At 39.1% G+C, this 7,477-nt stretch overlaps 1 pseudogene; it reads right to left on the bottom strand.

Annotated features, from left to right (window-relative positions):
• Window positions 1-1,530: 1,530 nt before the first annotated feature.
• Window positions 1,531-5,119, bottom strand: LOC124108421 (ribosomal protein S6 kinase delta-1-like; annotated as a pseudogene).
• Window positions 5,120-7,477: the final 2,358 nt, after the last annotated feature.

Here is a 7,477-nt window from a genome sequence, read left to right as displayed (position 1 = left end):
CATCATAATATTTATCACTAAATAGGTATCCACATATTTGATTTTTGAGATTATCTTTCCTCTTTCCTTTATCCCTTTCTTCCCTTTTATTTTTTCCCTTAAAGTTATATTTGATACTTAACTGCCTTTAAGTATTTATTATAACATTAACACCATCTCAAAGGATATACTCTCTGTCACTTGCTGTCCATCAACATCCTGCTTTTCAACTGTTGTCCTTCTAAAATTATTAATAGTGCACTTTCACATTCATAAAGTCCCTCATTTTCACGAAAAATTATACAGTCACCCTAACTACAAGGAAACATGCTCGAGAACATTGAGCAGGGAATCACAGGCTAGAAAAGTGTCCTATCACCTAGGTAACTACAAAGAGGATGCAATGTAGATGTAGTAGTTCTGAGGTTATTTTTATCTTACACAAACTCTTCTACCACACAGAAAATGATGAGGTAATTTACTAACTCATTGTGACTACAATGCAAAAGAAAAATTGGGATTAGATCAAGAATAGAATAAAAAGAGAAACTATGGGTCATTTTTCCTACATGCAGAATTAGTATAATAATTATTGTAATAACTAAATTATATTAAAATAATATTTTACCGTCTGCCTAAGAATTATTCAACATTGAAAGAGTAATAGTAAGGTGTCTATTTTTATAATTCACTATTTCAATTTTTTTTTGACATTTGTACCACATTTATTTTATATCATGATTTCTTAGTTCTTATTTCTTTGACACAATTTGGGGAATGAATACTCCCTTCCCTTTTTTTGTTGCATGTGTATTAACAAAGAATAAGCAAAGAGAATAAGCAAAGTGTGCAGGAAATGGAAAGACAGGGAAAGATGAGGTTGAGAGAAAACTGAGTGTTTATCTGAACCCTCTCTAATAAGCAGTATCAACCAACAAAGTTCAAAGCTCGCAACATGAAGTGTTTTCTCCTTACAGAAATAATCTGGGAACTCAGTCAAAAATGCATTAACTATATGGCATGATGATTCAGGCTCTCTTTCAGACATCCCGTGTATATTTTTTCCTCACTGTTTAAGCACCATAGATGACACTGTTCAGGAAGCATTCTTATTGTATTATTCAGTAAACTAATTGGGTCTTATAAACCAATCCTGGTTAGCAGAAAGCATTTTTAGCTGCCATGAAGGACCTTCTTCCAAGTAAAACTTAATTCTACATCTAGAGCTCTCTGTATCAGAGGTCCTTCTTAAAGGACATTCTTATTTCAGTTGGGTCTGCAACGCGCTATAATCCTAAATGTAAATTAAATTAAATTAACTATACCTTGGTTAAAGGTATGCATATAACACCCTCTGGCAAAATTAGCTAATAGCTTGTCCAGGCAATAATTGTAAATGAATCAGTTGTATCCCTATTCCTCCCCCAATTTCCTAATAAAGGTCTTTATCTAATGCTTTGCTGTTCCATAAATGACTGAGGCCAAACTGCTCCTGTGCTGGAGTTGCCTGTTACAGAAGATTAGAATGTATGAAAAAAATCCTGCATGTGTTCATCTTGTTACTTCTGCCCAATCCACAGGGGTAAAAACTGGATGAGATTTGGTGTCTTCGACATCAGCATCACCAGCACCCAGATGTTCCAGAGGGCTAAATTGCAAGAGCCATTGAATGAGTGAGTGAACCTCTTCAGAGATACCTTCTGGCATATTCAAAGCAGTGTGGGTATTTATTCCTGCTGGATGGCATTCAACCAAAGTCTTGCCAGTGAGAAGTTCAAAGAGGACCACACCCAAACTCCACCCATAACAGGCTTCGTTTCTTCTGTGATTGCTCCAACCTCTAGGGCCACAGTACATTCTCTCTTTGACTCACTGTCACAGGAATCTTCAACCTCACTCCACCTGCTAGAGTATGTTAGCTGAATGTGTCCCTTTATCATTCAATAAGATGTTGTTTAGGTTCAAATCTCGGCACAAAATTCCCTCTCTATTTAAGGCATCAAGGACTACCAGCATTTCAGCTGCCCATCTTTGAATGCAGCCCTCTGGGATAGAAAACCTGGAGTTTAGTGCTAATGTTTTTATCAATGTCCTCAAAAATCTGATGGATTCCCTTGTCTCTTTCGAGTGCTAACACGCTTTCTCCCTTCCTTTCAGAGTATCTCTGGAATAAACAAGTCAGTTCCTCTCTAGCCAAATCACCAGCTTTATCTGTAAACAGCAGTACTTCCTCTGTTTTTAAAGTGTCTGTGTTTGCATCATATTCATTAGCACCTGAGAGGGGATTAGAAATACAAAATGATCTTTCTTCTGTGATGTTTGCAGTTACTGCCAACTTCATCACTCTAAGTCCTTGCAACTTAGCATGTGAGCTGGGTAACAAAGGCATGTCACCTGAACTACTATGATCAGCAGCTGCTACAAATAGTATACCAAGATCCTCTTGTGCATAGTGTGTCTTGGTTATACTATAGGGCTTGGGCCTAGAGTGATGCCTGACATTGTCCAGTACTAACCCTGAGGCACAGCACATCCGGGGCTTCCAACAGTTTACTTTCTATCATGGCCACCGTAGCCTGTGTAAACGAAGTAGGTCCTGTTGCAGCCGCTTCTTTTGTTGGTTCCGGTTCACCAGGGAGGTTTACAAGAAGATCAGGTCTTCCTTCATCAGTACCATTGACATCATCAAAAGCAGCATCCTTAAAGGAAATAACTGGAACTGAGTCATCTGAACCCCTGCTAATGGTATCCTGAGCTTTGAGCTCTACCTTGTTCTCAATGGAATTAAAACTCTTAGAAATGCTGTCCCCATCTGGAAGAGTAAAGAATGGTTTCAAAGGTTCTGATTTTAGACTATACAATTTTTCTCTAAAACCAAGTCCCAGGAGTTCACTTGTGCTATCCTCTTACTGTCTATCCTAAAGAACTCCATGGGGCTGTTTTTGATCTACTGAGGGAATCGGAGGTTCTTGGAGAAAAAACTTCTTGTAGGTCCTCCTCTCCAGGGAAGAACTTCAGGTCATGGGCTCTGAGCTGTGTGCTAGCCTGTCGCTGTCAGCAGCAAGATGTGCAGCAAAGCTCCTAATGGCTTTAGTATCAATGTCATTCCCTTCAATCTTCATGAGGGGCTCCAAATTCAAAGACCCTGGTTCAATCTTTTCCTGCCCATATTCACTGTGTAATGTTAAATAACTAGTAGTGCATTCTTCTTCCGAGCTTCAACCAGAATCTGGCCAGTTTGGAGAGCTGTCATGGCCATCATCTTCCTGGTTGCTTTCCTATCGCGAGAACCTGGAGTAAGACTAGGTTCAGAGGCAGAACTTTAAGCGTGCTTCCCCCATCACTTCCTCTGGATTTAAATCTGCCCTGCCCTGAAGACTAGAAGTTGGCTGCTTGTAGTGTGGACTTTTTCACTTCCTTGATGTCAAAGCTTTCCTCAGGAATTCTGTTTAGAAATTTACTGATGTATGACCAGAGTTTGCCACCTTCCACATGGTGCAGCACAAGAAATACGGACTCCTCAGAGATGACGCACTTGTGCAGACACACTAGGTTGGGCACACAGCAGGGGATGATGCTTTTTCTGTTCCTGCCATATTCACTGCTTTTTCTTAGAACTTTAAAAATGAATGTCTGTTTTGTCCTTGGGTCTATTATAAGTATAACCTTCTTAGTAACCCCAAAGACTCTGAAAGCCTTCAGCTTCTTGGCAGGCTCCTTAGGTTCCAAGGGGGCCTTGAACTGAGTGATCCTGGAGGCTGTATCTTCAAGCTGCGGCTCTCCATAAAGGCTGGAGAAACTTTCTGCCTGCATAAGATACTCTGCTGTTCTCTTCACAGCTTCTCGGCAAGTAGGGCTTGACTCTCCTAATGCAGAAAAGAAGTCTTGAATGGTATCCTGAGCTTTGAGCTCTACCTTGTTCTCAATTTACTCCTTCTAAGAGTAAATCGACTCCCTTCCTATAAAAATCAGAAGTAGTTTCATAGTCTTCTTCTTCCTCCTCTTAAAAGGCAGCTTTATTAATTCTCCTGCTTTTCCAGATAATCTCTTTGCCAAGCTTAGTTTTTCAACTGCCAAGAAAGAGGCTACAACTTTCCTATTCTTCTGTTTTGTTCTGTCCACTGTCAGAAGTAACAGCCCCTAATGCTGAAGAATCCAAAGAAAGATTGAGACCAAAAGTTCTACAGGGAGAATTTTGATTGGAAGCCATTCTATCATCTAACTTGGCAAGAGAATTCACATTAACAGTATTATGGTTTGGATGTGAGGTGTTCCCCAAAAGCTCACATGTGAGATAATGCCATAACCCAATCAGTGAATTAATCATCTGATGGGATTAAGTGAGTGTTAACTGAAGGCAAGTGGGTGTGGCTGGAGGAGGTGGGCATTGGGGACATGAGATGACTTTGGGGTATATATTTTGTATCTGATAGTAGAGTCTCTCTTCACTTTCTGATCATCACGTGAGTCTCTTCCCCAACCTCCACACTCTTTCGCCATGATGTTCAACCTCATCTTGAGCTCGGAGGAATGAAGTCTGCAGTCCATAGATTGAGACCTCTGAAATTATGAACCTCTAAATAAACTTTTCCTCCTCTACAGTTGTTCTGATTGGATCCTTTAGTCACAGCAGTAAAAAAGCTGACTGAAACAAACAGTAAGAGATATCAGATCACTGTCACTGGAGAAGCCTTCTATACTACCCTCAGGAAAGGTATCAATGAGGGAATCTGAGTGAGCTTCAGCAAGACCAATTAAGTCAGAACCTTCATTAATTATTTCACCCTCTCTGAATATGCAATGCCTATTTTGTTCTATCTTTACACAAATCAGCATAATTACAACAAATGTAATATGGATTTGCAGGGTTTTCTATTCCGAAGAGAAGTCTGCCATTGAAAGATACTTTAAAAAAAAATCCTCAAGCTGTTTCCTGTTGTACAGAGCTGGAGTACTGGCCAAGAACTATAGCAGGTCTTCAGCCCACTGTCTTCTCTCTTCAATAACCATTTCATCAAATTGCCACTTTTCCTTTAGCAAATGGAGGGAACAATCCTGAATGTCCACATAAGTTATTGTGAATTTGCTATAGTTCTTTGTGCAGTTTCTTTAAATCACTATATCTCTTCCATACAATTATCTTCTGGTTATCATATAGCCCCTCAGGTGCCACTGGGGTTTGGTGATAGTGTAAACTGCACTCTGTTCCCAGGGACCAGTCATCCTCCCTCTGTCTCTGACGCTGCCAGCCTGGGATCATCAGGGCAACCCAGAGCTGTTGCGGTCCAGGTCCCCAAGTGGCAAGGAGGAGGCTCTATGGCTGCACTTCCCCACTATTTCAATATATTAAAGATCTAAAAGCATTTGATAATATTTTAGTAATAATTTACTTAATTGCATGTGACATTTAAGAAAACTTATCCAAAAACATTTTAAATTTTCCATTGTGGTTCAAAGCTGGAAAGGAAGACAAATTCTGACTGGATCTTCTTTTCTCCTTAATCTATGTGGTAAGGGCAAAAAAAAACCTTCTCTTGGGGCACTGTTAAAAATTCATTGCAGCCAGTGAGGTGGCACACACCTGTAATCTCAGCGGCTCAGGAGGCTGAGGCAGGAGGATTGCAAGTTCAAAGCCAGCCTCAGCAATGGTGAGGCACTAAACAACTCAGTGAGACCCTATCTCTAAATAAAACACAAAATAGGGCTGGGGGGTGTGGCTCAGTGGTTGAGTGCCCCTGAGTTCAAAATCCCTGGTACCAAAAAAAAATTCATTTCAGTTGAGGAAAATAAATGGGGGTTGGTGAGCCTACTTTTGGAGGATGGGCAGGATAATGATCTAAACTCACAAATACAGCCAGAGGAAGATGTATTAATCAGATTTCCATTGCTGTGACAAAATACCTGAAGAAACTATTTAAAGAAGTAAAGATTTTTTTGGCTCACACTTGCAGAGCTTTCAGTCCATGACTGACTGGTCCCATTGCTTTGGAACTGGAGCGAGGCAGAGCATCACGGTGGCTGTAGTCTATGACTGAGCAGGATATTCACCTTGTGATGACCAGGAAGCAAAGAGAGAAATAGAGGAAGGGGCCAAGGTAATTCAAAGGCATGTCCCGTTAATCTACTTCCTTTTGAGCTTCCTTCCAATTGAACTCCACTACCTAAAGTTTCCTCCACCTCCCCAAAGTGCCATCAGCTGGGGACGAACCCTGAGCCTTTGGGAGACATTCCAGATCCAACATATAACAGAGACACGGGAGAATTGAGAAGTCATACCTCTAAGACCTGGGGACATCATGCATGACTGAAACTGAAAATTATTCAGAAAAACAGAGAGGATACTGTCCCACCACTACCATTGCCCAGTGTCAAAGTCCAGGCTTAGAAAAAGAAACAATTGTACAGAAACACTACAAGAGGGACGGGAGAGCATGTAAAGTAAACATCTCTGAAATGAAACATAAAGGGAAGTTTTAAGACTCAGGATTGAAAGGATATTGCTCTGGCCATCTAATCCACACTCTAACATGAAATATCTGTATAAGGAATTTGAAGTCTATGTTGCACTGAGGATAAATAACAAAAATAGCTCAAGTTTAAGCCAACTCTACCTTGATATCACATAACACTAATCAAATGAAAGCTTGAATGGCTAGATTAAAATCAAATAAATTATATTTCAGAATAAGGGAATCCCACCATCATGTACATCCACAAGAATGGGGTCCTAATGCAAATAAGATATATTCCATGCTTGTATAACTATGTCAAAATGAATTCTACTGTCACATAAAACTGAAAAGAACCAATAAAAATGTGAAAAATCTAAAATAAGAATATTAATCACTAAAAATAATATTATATACAGATCAAAGAGTCAATTTTCCAAAAATATAAACCATTCTAAATATGGACATACCTAAAAAAGGTACTTCAAAATATATGAGGCAAACACTGATGCAAATGAAGAGAAATAGACAGCCACAATGACAGTTGGAGACATGAGCCCCTCTCTCACTAAATGGAACATCAGCAAGGATACAGAAGATCTAAATAACACAACCAATTGGACTTAACAGACATCTGTAGAACTAATAATACTAAAAATAGCAGAATATTTAAAAATTCAGATGGCCCATTCAACAAGATATACCAGAAAAGAAGTCATAATAAGTATGTTCTAAGACTATAAAGAAAATAAACTAGAATTCAATGACCAAAAGGTATCTAGAGATGACTTGCCACCGCTAGACAAGTATTAAAAAAGCATATTTCTAAATAATCCGTGGGAAATCAGGATATCTCAATGGAAGTCTTTCTGGAAGTTGAAAAATACTTGAGTAGAATGTAAATTAAAAAAACAATATAACAAAAGTTGTGATATGAGTAAACAGTGCTCAGAGGGAAATTTCTATTTTTAAATGCTTATATTGGGGAAGAAAAAAGGTCTCAAATAAATCATTTAAGTTTTCATAAGTAGAAAAAGATGAGAAAAGTC

The sequence above is a fragment of the Marmota monax genome, unplaced genomic scaffold (assembly GCF_021218885.2).
Source record: "Marmota monax isolate L192 unplaced genomic scaffold, Marmota_monax_Labrador192_F-V1.1 WCK01_AAM20220418_F8-fsc00074, whole genome shotgun sequence".
In the NCBI taxonomy this organism is placed as follows: domain Eukaryota; kingdom Metazoa; phylum Chordata; class Mammalia; order Rodentia; family Sciuridae; genus Marmota; species Marmota monax.
Note: the sequence above shows the minus strand (reverse complement) of the source record. Positions and strands in the feature narration are given on the sequence as shown.